This window comes from Geotrypetes seraphini, chromosome 4 (genome assembly GCF_902459505.1).
Source record: "Geotrypetes seraphini chromosome 4, aGeoSer1.1, whole genome shotgun sequence".
Taxonomy (NCBI): Eukaryota; Metazoa; Chordata; class Amphibia; order Gymnophiona; family Dermophiidae; genus Geotrypetes; species Geotrypetes seraphini.
Window position 1 is genome coordinate 122,560,267 of NC_047087.1, and position 19,703 is coordinate 122,579,969.

A 19,703-nucleotide genomic window follows, 5' to 3' on the forward strand; every position below is an offset into this window, starting at 1 on the left:
TTCTTAAGCCCTTCAGAATGCCAATAAATAAACCCTGCAAACACATTCATACCTATATAGAAAATAAAAGCAAGATATCAAATGCACATTTCCCAAAGCTAATATTATAAGTTAAAAAAATTCAAAAATAGACACTTTTCTGCTTTTGTTGTCTGAGCCAATGCTTTAGTTCCAGTGACTCTCTTCCACTTTACTGTTTTTCTTCAACCTCTTTCGAGGGTCTCCTACCCTTTGGACATTCTTTCTCTATGCTCAACATCCATCTTTCTTCTGCATCCGTATTCATCCTGTCCAGCAACTTCCCCCTGTATTCCTGCCCCTATTCTCCAATGAGGTGCAGAGTTAGCTCCTGTAAAAGCAATACACTTCTCCCTCAATATTCGCTGTGATAGGGGATTAACAGAATTGCAAATAAAGAAAAACCACAAATAACTTTTTCATATGTTATTTGCTGTTTTCTATTAAAAACCATTGTGAATATGGTGAAACCGTGAATAATATGGTGGGAGACCTGGCCTGTTCCTGAAGGAGAGGCAAAACACAGTGAAGAAAGTGCTGGGAATTGGTGATTTTTCTCTGTAAATGCTTGGAATCAGCGATTTCTCTATGCAAGCTGATGTAATTTAGGGGGAGGAGCCAGCAATCTAAAAACCGTGAATAATCAAAATCGTGAATACTGAAACCGCGAATATGGAGGGAGAAGTGTATGCAGTGGCGTACCAAGGGGGGCCGGGGGGTGCGGTCCGCCCCGGGTGCCTGCCCTAAGGGGGTGCTCCCGGCCTTGCCGTTCAGCCCCCCCCCCCTGAAGGACTGCTCGCCCCACTGACCTTCCTGCACCACCTATGAAGCAGCCTGCAACAGGATCGCGACCTCAACGATCCCTGAGCTGCTTGGGCGCTGCTTCCTGCGCCGCGGTCCCGCCCCCTCCTCTGACGTCAGAGGAGGGGCGTGACTGCGGCGCAGGAAGCAGCGCCTAAGCAGCGCAGGGATCGCTGACGTCGCGATCCTGCTGCGGCTGCTTCATAGGTGGTGCAGGGAGGCCAGGGGGGCGAGCGGTCCTTCAGGGTGGGTCGGGGCATCAGGCCTTCAGGGTGGGGCGGGCGGGCAGGCAGGCAGGCTTTCAAGGGGGAGGGGGGTGATAGGCAGGCAGGCAGGCCTTCAACGGGGGAGGCAGGACTTCAAGGGGGGGGACAGGCAGGCCTTCAAGGGGGGAGGCAGGCCTTCAAGGGGGGGGATAGGCCTTCGGGGGGGTGTGCAGACCTTCAAGGGGTTCAGGCCTTCAAGGGGGGACAGGCAGGCCTTCAAGGGGGGGACAGGCCTACAAGGGGGTGGGACAGGCCTACAAGGGGGGGGACAGGCCTTTGGGGGGGTGCAGGCCTTCGGGGGGGGGAAGGCCTTCGGGGGGGTGCAGACCTTCAAGGGGGTGCAGGCCTTCAAGGGGGGGATAGGCCTTCAAGGGGGGACAGGCAGGCAGGCCTTCAAGGGTGGGACAGGCCTTCAAGGGTGGGACAGGCCTTCGGGGGGTGCAGGCCTTCGGGGGGGGGTGCAGACCTTCAAGGGGGTGCAGGCCTTCAAGGGGGGGACAGGCCTTCAAGGGGGGGACAGGCAGGCAGGCCTTCAAGGGGGGGGACCGGCCTTCAAGGGGGGGGACAGGCCTTCAAGGGGGGGACAGGCCTACAAGGGAGGGGACAGGCCTACAAGGGGGTGGGACAGGCCTACAAGGGGGTGGGATAGGCCTTCAAGGGGGGACAGGCCTTGGGGGGGTGCAGACCTTCAAAGGGGTGCAGGCCTTCAAGGGGGGGACAGGCCTTCAAGGGGGGGACAGGCAGGCAGGCCTTCAAGGGGGGGACCGGCCTTCAAGGGGGGGAACAGGCCTTCAAGGGGGGGACAGGCCTACAAGAGGGTGGGACAGGCCTTCAAGGGGGGTGCAGGCCCTCAAGGGGGGACAGGCAGACCTTTAAGGGGGGACAGGCCTTTTGGGGGGACTCTGGTTTAGAAGTACACGGAGGGAAGGGGGTGTTCAAAGAGATGTGCATATGCCAAACTTTGGGGGGGGGAAGAAATAATGGGTCTGAAAATAGAGGAGAGGGAGAGAGATGATGTACCATGGGATTTAGGGAGGGAGGGAAGGAACAGAAAGGGAGAGAAATTGGACACAAGGGATGGTGTGGAGGAGGGATAGAGATACTGGATAGGAGGGTAATTGGGAAAAGAAAGGGAGAGATGGTGGACTCTGGGGTGGTGGGGAAGGAGGGAGAGATGCCTGATGAAAGGGTAGTTAAGAAAAGGTGGATCTGTGGAGGGAGATGAAAAAAAGGAAAGATACCAGACTTCCTGGGGAGGGAAGGGAAATGGAAAGGGAGGACAGAATTGGCAGATGGATGGTTAGCATGCAGAAAGAAGAAAGAAGGAGACCCTGGCAAGCAAGTTATCAGAAGAAAACCAGAGCCTTGGACCAACAAGATTTGAAATATAACCAGACAACAAAAGGTATAAAAATTAATTTTATTTTCTGTTTTGTGATTACAATATGTCAGATTTGAAATGTGTATCCTGCCAGAGCTGGTGTTGGACTGCAAACGTGAGCTAGGATTTAACAGAGAGAGGAAAAGTCCTTTTTGTTTCTTTATTTTATTTACACCACAGCGCCAGTGTGGTTAGGAGAAGCCAAAGGGGGTGAAAAAGCTATAAAACCCACCAGGAGTTTTGAAAAAAAATCACCCAACTGAGCAGGAAAATCGAATTGAAAAACCAATTCAATAGGCTGAATCGAATCGAAATTTTTTTTCCTGAATCTGGCAGCATTAGTTTGTGCTACTGTCTTAGACTTTAGGACCTGGGATTGGGGAGAGATGGCATCCTCAGTACTTTATAATGCAAGTGAAACGAGGATTTGTTCAGATTTTTGAAGGGTCTGCAGAAAAAAAATATTGTATAGGCCGGGGACATGAGACAGCAGGAAATGGGAACTTTTCTTCCTTCTATTTTTGTGAATGGAAAGGCTGAGGATGTCAGAGAGTTCAGTTAAAATATGTGCTTTATAAGAAAATATAATAATGTGTTTTATAAAGTTTATAGCATAGCTGGCCTACCCAGTGAGGTGTTCCTAGTGGTGGTGGTGGCAGCGTGTCAATGTGTTGAGAGGTAGAGGTGGTCTGGGAAATTCTGCTGAGCAAACTCCGGGCCCATTTCCACCCCCCAGTTGGTCCACTCCACTCCACTCAACTGGTTCACACACTGAGTGGGTCTTTGGGTGTTGTTTTGGGAACTCTTCCAGTGGTTTATCAGTATCTCCTTCTGGTCCAAGGAAGGAAACTTTGTTATCCTTAGCATTGACCTACAGAATATGTTTGTAACAGCGCTGCTTGTGTGGCATTAGGCTATGTAGTGATCGAAAGAAAAAAACAGACCTTTGCACATTTTTGCACTATATGGTGGGTGTATGAGGAGATTCACATTTCCTGCACAACTAAGTCCATGTGAAGTTACCTTGTGCTGTATTTGACATCTAGCAAGGTCTCTGTTTGAAAGGAAAGCTCTAAACTTAAAAATGAAGTGGCCAGAAGTTATGGTAAAGCAGATAGTGTAGCTGGTTTTAAGAAAGATTTGGACAAAATCCTGGAGGAAAAGTCCATAATCTGTTATTAAGACATGGGGGAAGTGTCTGCTTGCCTTGGATCGGTAGCATGGAATGTTGCTACTCTTTGGGTTTTGACCAGGTATTAGTGTCCTGGATTGGCTACCATGAGAATGGGCTACTGGGCATGATGGACCATTGGTCTGACCCAGTTAGGCTATTCTTTTCTTATGTTCTCATCTGTAGGGGCCTTTGTTTTCACTTCTTATTTTAATGTATTTTTTTCTGAGAACTTATCAGTGTTTTTTATAATGGGAACAAAAATGGAAGAGAATTAATGTGTGTGGGATGAGGGGGTAACTAATTTCTTCAGCTAAATAATTCAATCCACCTCAACCAGACATAGGAGAACTCACACACCATTCTCAAACCCTCCAACCAAAAACGTCAAAAGAAAAAAACTGTTCGACAACCTCCTAGCCATTCGAGCCCCAACTCTACAACCTATTGACCTCGACCAGAAACTACAAAACCTTCAAAAAAGAAATAAAAACCCTTCTATTCAAAAAACACATAAAACCGAACTAACACAATCAGAACTGTCCCAAGCATCACCTGCACCTACTCCATATGTACTTCTCATGTCATGACAATTCAGACATAATTTATGTAATGTTATGTTTGGAATATAAGAAAATTTTCACTGCCTGTTTCTATTCTGACCATTTATACCGTTTCATGGTCATTACAAAAAATATTTTTTTACATGGGGGGGGGGTGTCAAAAAATGATGGGCCCCGGGTACCACATACCCTAGGTACGCCACTGAGTGTATGGCTTTTAGTTTGTTTTCATTAGCTGTGTGCAGAAGCTATTTTGCTTGGAGGTAAAATATAGTTTTTCATTATAAAGTTTGGTGTGACATAAGTGCAATAACCAAAGAAGAGAGATTGGGGGAATGGCAGTATAAAAGGCCTTGTAGGTAACTTTGAGAATCTTACATTCTGTAGAGGATGGGAAGTCAATGGTATTCCTTCAGAAATGGAGTACCATGATTCCCCTTGTTGACATGGCAAAAAAATCTATATTGCCATATTTTGCACAGAATGAAGGCATTTGATTAGATAGAGGTAACACTGTATAAAAGATGTTGCAGTAATCTGACCTAGAAGCTACCAATATATAAGGTCCTATGGGAGGGTTCATTAGAAATAAGAAACTATTGTATATGAAATTGTCATAAAGCCCAGAAACATATTTTAACCATTGTCAAAATCCTATTTTTAAAGTTTAGGTAGTGATCAATGAGGACACCCCCCCCCCCCCCATATTTTTCATGTGCTTGACTAGAGAAATGGGAATATTTCCAAGAGTGGGAACAACTAAGGGCCATGAAGATCTGACTGTAACAGCCACTGACTTGGAAGGAATTAAGAAGGGACAGTTATTGGCCAAAAGGTTGCTATTGTATCAAGGCAGTTTTGAATGTTTGAAAGATCAAGGCGAGAGGATAAAAGTTATGCAGAAAGTAATAAAAGTCAGCTACTATCCATCTAACTTATGTGTTCAAATCTGAATGGAGAAATAAAAGAATAAGTTATGTGTTCAAGTTATGTCGGCATTTTTCTTCATTTCAGACTTGAATTCATAGCTCTGCTGTAAATCTGAAGTGTTTTTAAACAGGTATCTGTTTAACCTTATCTATCAAAAGTTATGCATTGGCTATCCTACTGAATACTGATCTCTGTATTTTTAGGGTGGTGCTTTTTTTTTCTTTTGGCTTTCCATGGAGATAGACCTCTCTTCCCCTCACACTGCAAATTAACTTCTAGCTCACTGATTTCTGGTACTACATGAAATAAGGGCTCCAGGTTCACCCAGCATAGATCTAGTAATATTAGTGGTAAGCTGGGTATTCATCTATGGGGGAGATTAATTGACTCATGATCAAAGATTGAAATAAGGGATTGGGGATTTGTATACTGCCTTTTTTTGTAGTTTTACCACCACACTCAAAGTGGATTACATACAGGTAAACATAGAAACATGAAAGCAGATAAAGGCCAAATGGCCCATCTAGTCTGCTCATCCGCAGTAACCATTATCTCTTTCTCTCTCTGAGAGATCCCATGTGCCTATCTTAGGCCCTTTTGAATTCAGACACAATAGAAGCATTTTCCCTATCTTCCCTGGTTGGCTCCCAATTTATCTAATGTACCTGGGGCAGTGGAGAATTAAGTGGCTTGTCCAGAGTCACAGGGAGCAGCATGGGGTTTGAACCCCCAGCCTCAGGGTGCTGAGGCTGTAGCTCTACCCATTAAGCCACACTCACACTCTCTTCCAAGAACCTGGCAAATCAGAAAAGGAATCACAGAATTTCTGTCAAAATTCAGGGTCTTGTTATTGTCATCAGAATACTGGGAATGGCTGAACTCCTTACTCCGGTGGTCTCCAGCATGTAGCCCAAGGCCGCATGCGTAGGGTTACCAGATGTCCGGATTTCCCCAGACATGTTCTCCTTTTGAGGACATGTCCAGGGGTCTGGACAGCTTTTCAAAACTTGGCACTTTGTCTGGGTTTTGAAAAGCTTTCCTTCGGGTGTGACGTCATTGCGTCATATCCGCGCATGCAAGGATGTCCTGCCCAACGAGAACAGGCAGTGGGGGGGGGGGGGGCGGGATTGAAGCCGGAGGTTGGGCTGGATCAGGGTATAATGGGGCGGAACCAGGGCGTGATGGGGGGGCAGGTCTAGGTGTCCAGATTTTCCAGACGGATAGTCTGGTAACCCTACACATGCGGCCCCCGAAGTATTCCATTGCAGCCCTCAAACAGTTCGCTGAAATGCTGTTTAAATCCTCTAAGTGAATTGATTTGAATCTTGCCCACTTGATATAATAACTGCAAACAATCTCTTGTGTTATTCCGGTGTCTCATTTATAGAATTTTCTACTGTTGACAATCCAAAATAAAACGAGTTTTTAAAATATATCCTTGAAGTGTTGTAGAATAAAATTAAGCATTCATTTTTAATGTTTAATATCCCAGTATGAACAATCAGGTAAAGGCAGTTCACAAAATTAGTAGGCTGTGTAAGCCTGAAAGCTTTCGGCGGCCCTCAGGACTTTCTCGAATTCAAGGTGCAGCCCTTTATGTGAAAAAGGTTGGAGAACACTGCCTTATTCCTCTCCGTGTCATTTTCTCTGCATTTCAGGCAAACATTTTTATTCTTTAATTATTCCACACCAAAGGTTTTAAAAGATATTGCATGTTGGTAGCTAATAACGCTTTCTAACTTCTCTGTGTGCCTAGGCAGGGCATGTGCATGTACATACAGTAGACTCACATGGTCCTCTTACATATGGTGTAACATATGTTCCTTCCAAGCTAATAGAGGTTTTCAGCTGACATAAGCTATGTGAGGGGCGCCCCCAGCTATGTCATTTTATGCTGTTTCTGGTTCAGCAGAAGCAGAAGCCATAGCTTGGGCACCACCATAGGGCTGTGTTGTGCAAACGGAGAAATGAATTGCTGCCATGCAACACAAAATTGATGTCACTCTTCCAAGATCGAGAGCTTCAAAAGCCAGCAATGTGCAAGATGAAGCAAGCGACAGGAGGAAGCGGCCTGTGGCCCAGACCTGGTGGATAGATGCCATGTTTGAGAATATTGGCAGGTCTGGCAAAGGCAGCAGCTTGGTCTGTTTTCATCTCCTCTTTTAATGTCTTTATACCCATGTTGGCATCGGTGGCAGGCTCTGGTGGCTTAGAGTGTGACGATATTAAAGAGGAAAGAATTGATCCTGAAAAACATGCTGGGGCTTTTGTGTGCTAGTGGAACAGGCCTTCCATTTGCTATTTAGCTTTTTAAAAGTTTATTTCAGCCTCCTGTTACCTTTTGTGGAAGGCTATAAACACAACCCTTAATTTGTTCATTGTATTTAGAAGTGAATGCCATTTAGAATGAAAACAAAGAAGAGGCAAAGTATAGTATATCCACAGGGATGGCCCCATGCACACACTTATTCATTTGTAATCATATGTATGCTTTATACTGTGTAGCGCCATCAGCATTCACAGTACTGTGTACAATAAATAAGCTCATAGGCCTAAAGACTCTTATTTCCTAAGATACGGTAAAATATGTATATGAATTCATTTCATATCCTGCCTCTCAGACAGACTGTCAAAGTGGTTTTCAATACACTTCAAATAAAACACACAGCATGTTCTTAAGCAAGTTTACCATGTTAAAATTTACTGCAGGATTCATTAACCTGTGATACCTCACTGTGAATCATGTGGCAAAATTTTGTTTGCGTTGCTGTGGGTATGAATGTTCCAAATCGCAGTCACATCAACACTAAGACAGAGGGCACTAAGTCAGAGTTTAGACCTGTGATCTTTGAAAAAGCCGTGCCAGAATTATGTAAAAAAAAACCTGCAAATCCTGACCCCTTGTCAAAGGCCCCCTCCGTATCCTATAAACCTCTCCCCACTCCCAATCTCCCTGGCACTTCCATGGATCTTTCTGATGAGCATTGGAGGGGATGGGCAGGAATGGAGGCAGGATCAATTTCTCAGTGTTTCTGCCTTAATAGCTCCCTGAATCAAAATGACCTCTTCAGCCTCCTACTGGAAGTTTCATGGTACTTGTCAAGGGTCAAACTGCCAAATAAGCTTCATAGCTCATTATTTTATGAATGTTGCAATAAAAAAAAATCACGTTAATGTATGTTAATAGGCAAATGATATGCTTTATTGCCGTAATGAAGCTCATTAAATAAGGTCCTAAGTCTGAGAACAAGAATATAGATTCAGGGCCAGATTTTATAAACAGCATGCATATGCACCTACAGTCATATGAAAAAATTAGGACACCCCATGAAATATTCAGTTCTTTCTTAAGAAATGTTCATATATCAATGTCAAATCTTTTTTTTATTTATTTATCTCTGGAAAAGAAAGTGATGTAATTGCAGGAAAACAACAAACATTTTCCTCGATTTACTCATGAAACAAAAGATATCCACAAAAATGTGTATTCAAACTGAGGAATAAATTAGAACACCCCCCACATATCCTTCCACTTAAAGTGGCTCAAATCACACACAGGTGTATTAAGGATGAATCAGAGGAGAATCAGGAATAAGACCTGCATGAAAATGTAGGCAGAAGACGCAAGCATAAGACCTGCATATATTGTAGGCGAAGACCCCTGCAAAACCCCAAATATTTCTAAGAGAGACATTATTCATATGAATTCAGACTTCTAAGCAGTCATTTTCCTCTCTGTTAGCAAAAGAGAGAGATTCACCTTTGCTCCAGAAATCAGCAGTCTGATCTCCTGACTTTGCATCATTGTTTTGGGACATGATATGATGTCCTCTTAAAAAGCACTAGCAAGGACAGTGTTACTCAGGAAGGTGGGGGCCTGTTTTCCTGAGTTATTAGCCTTAGTATTGGAAATGCATTTGTCAGGGGAATATAGAAAGGTCAGTTTTGGTACCAGGTGACATCATGTTTCAGTATGGCTCCATGATAAGTGTTTACACCATATAGCCAATAGAAAAGCAAATATGTAATCTGTATCTGAGACTACTGAGAAAAAGTGTATAAATGTTATGCTAGCTGGCATAAGGAGAGAGGTAGGAGAGAAGAAGAGATGAATCCTAAGACAGAAACCAGCTACATTGTATGTATATTATCCTTATCTGCCCCGAGTGCTGCTTTTCAGTGTATTTTGCTAACTTTCATTTATTACTAGTAAATATATTTCATACCAGTAACCAAGGAGTATGAAGTCTATTTCTGTGATGCGATAAGCAGCCTATCGCTGTCATTTGGTGACCCCGACGTGATTCAAACACGCAGCCTTCTATCAGCATCCTTATTGAGAGGGGTGGGGCAGTTTGCAGTCCACATCTAAGGCACTGGGAATATTAAAATCTCCCATCACCAGAGGCATATAGTCTGGGAGAGTAGCCAAATGAACCACTATGTCTGAAAAAAAAAATCCAAATAAACCCAGTGTGAGTAGACATTTGGGGCATATATATTACATCCCTGAACAACCCTTCAGTAGCAACATCCATACAACAAACCCATACAAACCGTCCCTAACACTCTCACACCACATTCTTCTCCCACACAATCCACCCACCAGACTCCACCTCCAGATGAAATAAACACCCCCACATTAAAAAAGATACCATTCCCTCTATCCCTCCCCACATATTAATCAGATCTCACATCTTCGCAAAAGTCAGGAGCCTTATCTGAACACCCCACAGGTTAATCATAAAACAGAAACACACATGTAAAAGCAGAGAACTGGAATAAAACTGAATGAAAAAGATACATTGAAGAGTTAAAGTAAGCACCAGCCTCACCAGGGGGATGAGTGCCCCCCCCCCAGCCGGCATCTGTAGCCCAAGCATCGTTAACGCCGCACATGCCCAGTGAAAAGTCCATATAGGGAAAGTAAGTGTGTGGGCAAACTTTTAACAAACCCCCATAGGGCATCCAAAGAGTCTAAGGTTTTGGGCCCCTCCATGGCAAACACTCGGAACTTGGCGGGGTATTGCACTGTGAACTTAATGCTCTTATTTTTCATATCAGTACAATAGGACATTAGGGCCTTTCAGCTGGCTGCAACTGCAGTCAAGTAATCATTGAACAAAAGAAGCTTTTTACCATCATATAACAGGTCACCCTTTTTCTGGTAGAGAGACAATAGCTTATCCTTATCTGCAAAGTTCAAGATCCTGGCAATAACTGGCCTGGGTCTGCCTCTCTCTGCACATGGGGGCCCCACTTGATGCACACGCTTCACCTTAATGGCGGAGCCATGGCCAAAGGTCTCAGAAAGCCACGTTTCAACCAGAGGCCATAGAGCTTCAGTCGACACCGATTCGGGTACACCAATGATTCGCAGGTTATTCCGGCAGCCCCTGTTTTCCTGATTCTCTAGGCGGTGGTAAAGTTGCTTGCATTGGTCTTCAAGGCCCCTAATCTGAGCCACCATGGTTCCCGTTGCGTCTTCCTGCCGTGAAACCTGATGTTCCACGTGGCTTATGCACTGATTTTGCCGTTCACTGCTATCCCTATCATCCACAGACACCTGTAATTTGGAGAGTTTGTCATCAATATTTCTGGTAATCTCCCTGACTTCTTCATCTTGGAACGTGATCACAGGTTGCAACAAAGGGGTCTCCTGCGCCATCTTAGGAGCAGACTCTCTTTTCTCCTGGGCAGGCCGTGCCGGCTTGGTCAGCATAGCACATACACCAGCCGAAGGAACGGCATCAAGTTCACACCTCCAAAAACCAACAGGTTGAACTTTTCTCCAGGGCAGTCCAATGTGAAATTTATTGCGGCGATGTGGGGGAAAATAGAGATAAATTCACTGAACGGGTCGGAACAGAAGTGGAAAGCCACCACTCAGCCCAACATCAACACGTGAACCCCCCATACCCCACTAGCCACTACACTTATGATGGATTCTGTGAACCTTCCAAACTCCACCCCAGATCCTACATGTGAGGTGTTACCTGCAGGCATAAGAGCTATTGGGGTGGTGCACAGTTGTATCCAGTAGGTTTTGGATGGGTTATGGTGGGCTCACCATACACCATAAGGGGGTTATGGTAACCAGGTTTTACAACTGTAAAATCCGGACCCTGCCCCCCAAGGCCCGCCCAGTTCTACCTAGCCCCGCCCTATTCCATCCTAGTTACCTACCGTTCTGCCCCAGTCTCACCCCCCAACCTCTTCTTATGCTCGGAACCACGTCGGGAGGGCATCTGCGCATGAGCAGATGTGATACGATGACATCACACGCATGTGCTGATGTGTGTGATATCACCCATTGCATCTGCGCCTGCGCAGATGCCCTCCCAACACGGTCCCGAACTGGAAGATTTTTCAAAATCCGGACAAAGTGCCAGGTTTTGGAAAGCCGTCTGGATGCCTGGACAGTCCTCCCAAAAGAGGACATGTCAGGGTAAATCCAGATGTCTTGTAACCATAGTTACAAGTGAAGTTCACTACAGTGCTCCCTATGGTGCCCCTCTGTTCTGCTGGGATGTCTGTATGCTAGTCTAGTGCAAATGCTGGTCCCTCCTACATCCCAATTACTCGCTCTATGCGTTTTTCATTTGAATGTGTTTTGTTTTGAAAATGGCTCACAAAAATGTACTTTCCTGCTGAAACAACACAGGGCTAAGAGATTTCTTTCTGTGCTTGGGCTTGAGGACTGATTCTGATCCCTGAAGTTTGGTAATTGTATTTTCACATTGGCTGACCCCTGATGCAGGCGTTGTATACCAAAACATGGCTTGTGTTAGGTCAATAAAGATGAGTCCTTGTTCATTGAGGCTTTTTGTGCTTTTTTATTTATTTATTGTTTTGCTGTATTGTGTTTGGTGTGTTCTGTCCCTCTCTGTGCTGGTCAAAAAGATAGACACACATCACAAAGATGCACAGAGCACCTTTTTTAAAAAAACAACATAGACTTTTGCATTTATAAAAATGGACATGATTGCTACTGGATTTTGTGTATCTTCCACAAAACATCTAACCTCAAATTTAGATGTCATATTGAAAACGCCCCTCACACTGCTCCTTACTCCTATTGAATGTCACAGCTGGTAAAATTTGCATGAACATTTATAACCATTTTCATCATTATTCCCCCCCCCCCCTTTTACAAAACCGCAGAAGCAGTTTTTAGCGCAGGTCGGTGCACTGAATGTTCTGCGCTGTTCCCAACACTCATAGGAACTTGAGTGTCAGGAGCAGAGCAGAGTGGAGCATTTAGCGCGCCGACCTGCGCTAAAAACCGCTTTCACAGTTTTGTAAAGGGAGGGGGTATATGAATTGCTAAAAAAAAGATTTTTAGACCAGTTATTGGTGGCAGTTCACACAGAATATCTTTAATGGGAGAAATGATCACATACCTGATTTCATCATCAGTCTAATTATTAATAAGTGAAAACAACCCACATATATCCAAACATCATTATGAAACATTTATAAAAACTTCAAAAATAGCTTAACAATTTTTTCTTATAAGCTATTTTTGAGGACTGGGTTGAAAACCTGTGCTCTAGCAGACTATAAATGGGCCCTTACCTGCTACTTGAAAAGAACTGAATGGTTTTTAAAATCTGCAAAAAACAAAAGGAATTGACCCCATGTATTTCCCACGTATTCACCTTTATAGGGACCCCTGAAGAAGACTTTTTGTCAAAACACGGACCGTGTTGGGTCCTGTATCCCTAGCAGACTAGATCCTTTAAAGCTTTTATGTGGATGATTTATTTTTATGTGGATGATTTCAGTGTACCTTTGGAACTTTGATACTTTCAAATAAAGTCCATTTAGGAACATTGTTACTCCACAGAGAATTTTTTGTTTTCTCTTAGAAAATCTGCACAACTTTTCATCTCTGTCGATCAAAACAGACCTGGTATGCTGCTAGCTGCAAAAAGGACTTTGGCAAGCTGGTTTGCTTCATGTATACATTTCTGCTATGAACAAACAGATGTTCTTAGCTTCAAATTCATGTCTCATCAAATCAGAGTTACTGCAGTGACAGTGGCCCTCTTAAAGTCTGCCTTGCTGAATACCATCTGAAAAGCAGCTTTATAATCCTTCCTTATTACATATTATTGTTTGGAGCACAGGACAGTGCCTATGCTCAAGCAGTGATGGCCAATGTGTCCCTATGAGCTAACAATTCTTGCAGTCAACTATGAAGGATGCTCTAAAGAGGAAGACAATATGAAATTTGAACAGCCCGAACCCTGAAAGCCAACTCAACCCTCCATGTCAACAGAAAAGGCAATATTACTCAGCTGTAACAAATATTTTCCAAAGACAGCAGGATTGATATGGCACATAATCCCTCCTAGCAACCAAGATCTGGTTGCATTGAACTTTGAAACTAACTGAGGAGCTGAGGAGACAGCTGCACGTGCTCAGAATTTGACAAGTAGGGGAAGGGGGGGGGGAAGTTATCAACATGGGCTATTGTTAGGATGGGTTATTTTACCACAAGTTGGGTCATTTCGCCACAAGTTGGGTTATTTTATGTAATAAGACCCTGTACTTAAATAAGACAACTTGTGGTAAAATAACCTGATTTATGGTAAAATTATCTGACTTACAGTAGCTCATGTTGATAACTTCTCCCTTAAGTTCTGAGCTGTGGTATCATCAGATGAGCCACCCACTTGTATGCCTTATCAATTCAGCTATCTATGAAAAACATCTGTTACAGGTGGGCAACATTGCTTTTCTAATGCTATTTTATATGCTTATGGCTTTTAATGTGTTATGACATTTTCATCATCATATGTCATGTCATATTATTCTGTTAAAAATGAATGCAAGACAAGTTTTTAGAGATTTCCAAATTTCTTTTTTTAAACCAACTTTAAATGTTCCCTTAAATATAGATCACCTATGGAATCTATGTACATTACCTTACTTACTAATACTGGAGAAGTTGCCTTGGGGACTTTAATCTGACCACAAAAACATCTGACCAAACAAGTGACAAAGGTCTTGTCTCTAATGATAGTTATCTACCAGTAGAGACACACATAGGATATAAAAATGGTAGATCCTAGGTTGCATTGTGTAGTGAAGTCACCAACACTCCAGATATCACTGTTACAGTTTCCCCCTCCAGTATCGATATCTAACACCTCCGAATATGCCTGGCTTCCAGAAAGATCCACTGCAGGCTTTTAAATCCACAGGCAACAACCTTCTCTCTTGCTGGAGAGCTCCTCCACTACAAGACTCAAAAAATCCAAAAGCTGTCCTTAGGTATTTCTGTTTATCAAGTCCTCAACAAGGAATTCCTAGTGGTGAGATGTAAAACCAAACATTAGTTCTTAGTCTAGGTCCATTGGCTATAGCTTGGGTAATTTAGAGATCCCCCTAAGCCTATGAGTATGGGGACCTTTTTCCCTTCCTTCCCCCCTATGCAAAAGTCATCTCTAGTCCTTTCCCATAACTCAGTCTTTTATGCAAATGACATGTAAATTCCAGTTTGGGTTTATTTTCTCAGGTAACTATGATATGCTTAAGAATAACTTCCCTTCCCTCTCTTTAGTGCAACTGGCAGCACTTCCTCTAAGGACACTTCCTCTTGTACCCCCATGGGTTGTCCCACTGCCCAACTGCCATCACCCTAAAGGGAAAAGGGTCTCTTCTGTTCTGATTCATATTTTGGATCTCTTCTGAGATCCATGGGCAAACCCAATCCATGTCCTCACATTCAAAGGGGCTATCTTCCATCACCTCAGATCCCTTTACCTCCATAGGAGGACACAATCTGCAATACCACCCCCCATGAAGGTACCATATATTATCTGCAGACCCACAGGGGTTCATCCCTCCCCAGGTTCCTGGACTGGGCCGGTATCACTGAGGCAGGGCATGAGAGAGGTTCCAGAATTCCTTTCCACTCTTACTTATCATAATGGTTAGCCCTACCTGTACTGTTTTGTGGATAACTGGCATGCAGTCAGATAATTCAGTAGATATTTCTTTTAATTGCACACTTCATTTTTATCTTTTTGCATTTTATAGTGCTACCAACAGGTACCAGTTTCACTGTATGAAAAATGAAGCTTTCTGTTTATCCACAGAACAATTGCAGCACAGACAGTGACAGGTTCTCTTTCCATAAATGCACGGTTTCATGCCACCAATGGACCTCTAGCCCGAATGGGAAGGACCATATCTAGAGTGAAAAGGCTTCTCACATCCAATTCTTATCAGTAGCTTTGTATAGTACCATAAATTAATTTATTAATTGAGATTTACTAACTTCCCTTATGAAGAGAACCCCCAAGAAAGTTAATGAATAGCTATGGCGAAGCTTCCTAAACCTGAACTGGAAACCCCACAGTTAGTCAGATTTTCAGGATTCCACAATGAAGATGCATGAAATAGATTTACATACTAGAAGCTCAGTATATGCTGATTTATCTCATACATAATCACTGTGGATAGCTGGAAAATCTACCTGGTTCTGAGGCCCACAAGATAGGTTTGGGAAGCCCTGGGCTTTGGGCTTCTTGACCGTCTGGCTCAGATCCATGGCCAGAGTCTAAGCTAATGCTACTCAGACCTCTCCTGGAAGCACATCTAGTCAGTTGGGTTTTAAGGATTACCATAATGAATATGAGTGAGACATTTGATTACAAAAGGCCTTTCTGATAGCAAATTTATTTCATTCATATTTTTTAAGGAGATGATATCCTGTAAACCTGACTAGCTAGATGTGCCTCTAGGTGAGGGTTGAAGAGCACATCCCAATATGAATTATTACAAAAGGGTAAAAGGATTTTAATGTTATCTGCATGGATTTAATTAAATACATTATAATCTGTTAATCCTTGGGTAAAGTATTAGAAGATTATGATGTACTTAGTTACATCTATGCAGATGAAATTAGCATCCTTGTAAGGATGGAAAGTAGTAAAGTTAGTCCTTAATATTGTGGAGCATTGGGTAACAGCCCATAAATTGAAGATAAATAGAGATAAAACTGGTTGGGATCACATAATTTGGCTAGGCCTGATCTGTCATCTTTAGGTCAAAGTAATTATGCATTTGGCATGCAAACTAGCATTCTGGGAGTCCAGCTGGATAATTTGTTAACAATGGAGCATCAAGTCTAAGCTATTGGGATGGTATAGGCTGGGAAAAGATTTTAAGCCCATTTTGTTTTTGGAGCAAATGGCCAATGACTGGGGAGCTCTATTGGGGGAAGAGGTAACTGTCACAGAAATGTCTGCTAGTTTTCTTACTCTCTTGGGCCACTCCTAATGTTGGCTTCCAGGAGATGAATTTGAAGATTCTACATAAAGCTTATATCACAAGAAGAAACAGATGGACTTGTGACAGGTGGGTTTTTTTCAAACAGAGTTTAAAGGGCTGCTTAATCAGGCTCAGGAGGTAGTAGGTGGGCGGAGGGCATGGCTAATGTCAGAAGTGGCGTTAGGCAGCCTAAAGTGCCTATGGAGCCATGATTCACATCAAAGGTAGGCACCGGAAATGTAGGCCTAGAAAACCCTGGTCTACATTTCTGGCACCTACCTTTCTCAGAGGCACGATTCTTTACCGGCCTCCATCACGTGATTGACACGTGATCAGTGACTGCTTTTAAGGCAGCCACTGACAACAGTACTGGTTACAGAATCTGAGCCTAAGTGTATACCCCAAGATGGAGACTGCCCCACCTTTGTTGGTTGAGCTGAGAACTTTTCAGTGGTCCCTCGTATTATCAAATTACATCTGTAATCAGTAGGGTTACCAGATTTTCCATCTGGAAAATCCGGACCCCTAGACCTGCCCCCAGGGGCACCCTGTCCCACCCATCCCTGGCCCATCACACCCTGGTTCCACACCATTCCGATCCCGCCCCAGCCCTGCCTCCAGCCCTGCTCCCTGCTCTTGTTGGGCAGCACATCCGCGCATGTGTGGATGCCCTCCTACCTGAAGAAAAGCTTTTCAAAACCCGGACAAAGTGCCGGGTTTTGAAAAGTCGTCCGAACCCCCAGACAAGTCCTCAAAAGGAGGACATGTCTGGGTAAATCCGGATGTCTGGTAACCCTAGTAATCAGTAAATGCAAGGATTTACTTTAAGCTTTATTTTATGACTTTTAATATTATGTATGGTCAGGTGCCATATTATTCAATGCAGTGAATTACAAACTGTGTGCCGTGGCACAAGTGTGCCACGGTGAAATTCCGGGTGTGCTGCGGCAAGACAGGAGCCTGTCATTGCCGGCACAGGCGTGGGCCAATGCCTCTCTTCCTCTCTGCCCCTTCCCCCCAGTGATGGAAGGATTTCCAAAACCTGGCAGTTTGTCTGGGTTTTGGAAGGCCCTGAGCTCAGGGTTGCGTCTGGAGGGCCTCTGAGCACACACGGACATTGATGTGATGACATTATACAGTACATATGCTTGTCACATCACCGGTCGATGTCCATGCATGCTCAGAGGCCCTGTAGATGTGGCCCTGAGTTTAGTGTGCCATGGCAGAAAAAGTTTGCGACACACTGATTTAATGGTACTAATTACATTGCTAGTGGGTAGGCCTGGTCATGTTCTACATAAGCAATTTTATCTTCAATTTCCATCTCTAAAGGCAATTAAGTCACTTACTCAATTGAATACATTTTTTTTCATCAGGCTCCCTTAATTTGGAGTGATCTTCTTATTTTAATTAGATCAGAAGGCTATTACACAGTATTTAGAAAATTGTAAAAACATTTTTGTTTAAGAAATTTTTATCATGAAACTGATGTCATGATTTGCTTGTATTCTATAAGCAGTATGAATATTTGTCATTATGCTATCTTTGACTGGGTTTGTTTCTAGTAGCTGATACTTATTGTTATCTGCCATGAACTCCTAAGGGCTTTGACGGAATACAAATTGAAATGTAATGCTAACCCCCACTTGGTCACATCTCTAAGTCTGAGAACCTGTCATGTTATCACCCTATCAACCAATCCTATTGGGAACGTGATGATGTAATGAAGTTTGCCAAAGCAGAAGGATTAGCCCTGCTTTAAAAAAGCACAGCAAAACAAAACTGAATTGCTATGGGACAATAAGGACCTTCTGTCACTATGTTTCTGAAGGTCTGCTCTACCTTATACATAAAGCAGAAACATCCTCACAAGCCTTTTGTGTTGGGCTCCTCTGTTATTCTCCATGTTATACCCATCCCAGAAGAAAGATGTTGTAAGAATTTATTCACAAATCATCATGTGATAGGTGAATGATATTACAGCCTATTAGAGAATGACACAGGGACAAATTTGTCCCTGTCCCTGATGGATCTATCTCATCCCTGTCCTCAGTGAGTTCTGTCCCTGTCCCTGCCTCATCCCTGCAAGCTCTGTTCTCCGCACAAGCCTCGAACACTTACGATTTTAAAGTGTTTAAAGGCTTGTGCAGATGAGGACAGAGTTTACAGGGATGGGGCAGGGATAGGGACAGGGACAGAACTCATGGGAACAACCTTTTGGTTAGATGCACTAAAGTCAACAATCGTCGCTAAACCTGTTTTCACAGCTTTAGCGACGATCGCTTTTACCAACCTGAAGCACAAAACGGCTCACTGTGTTTTCCCCCTCGATCGCCCATTTTCCGATCTGGCCATGTAAATTAGCTAAAACCCCATGCAAAGTAGCCAAGCGATTGATGCACTAACATCACTTGGTTATGCAAAAACCAAACTGAACAAAAAAACCCCAGGGGTTTTAGCTATGGGAAAAAACAGACTGGTCTAGACCTGTCGGTAACTGTGTTACCAACAGGTCTGCCTGGTTTTTTTAATTTTTTTCAATGGCACAGATATTTTGCATGTGTTACACACACAAAACATCTGTCCCATAAAAAAAAATAAAGAAAAGTCCCCCACCGCCAATGACAGCCCTCCTCAATGACCCCCCCCCATGAACCAGCACCATGACCCCCCCACAGCAGCGAAAATGGCAGGAGGGATGCCTACTCCCTCCTGCCTGGCTAAATACCCCCACAGCATGCCCCCACCTGGTCCTAGACCCCCCGCACCACCGACCCCCCCAATCATCCCCCCTTCCTCCCCCCAAAAAAAGGCAGGAGGGATGCCCATTCCCTCCTGCCACCGGATGCAAATCAGAACCTTGGCCCCTTCCTGTGCATCACATGGGATACACCATGTGATGCACAGGGAGGGGCCTAAGGTCCTGATTTGCTCAGACATCAGCCCTTAGGCCCCTCCCTGTGCACAAAACCTGAGAAAATCCATGGTAAAGACTGTATAGTGAGATTCAGTCAGCACAATCTCTGTCTCATGGATGGTATCGTGTGACTTGGCTCTGTATAATAGATTTTTTTTTATTTGTGAAGGGTGGAAGCTGGAATTGTGGAGGTAGCTGCATCTATCTGTAGGTTTCTTGTATATACAGTAAAACCTTGGTTTGCGAGCATAATTCGTTCCAGAAGCTTGCTTGTAATCCAAAAAAGCACTCGTATATCAAAGCAAATTTCCCCATAGGAAATAATGGAAACTCAGACAATTCGTTCCACAACCCAATAAGTTTAATACAA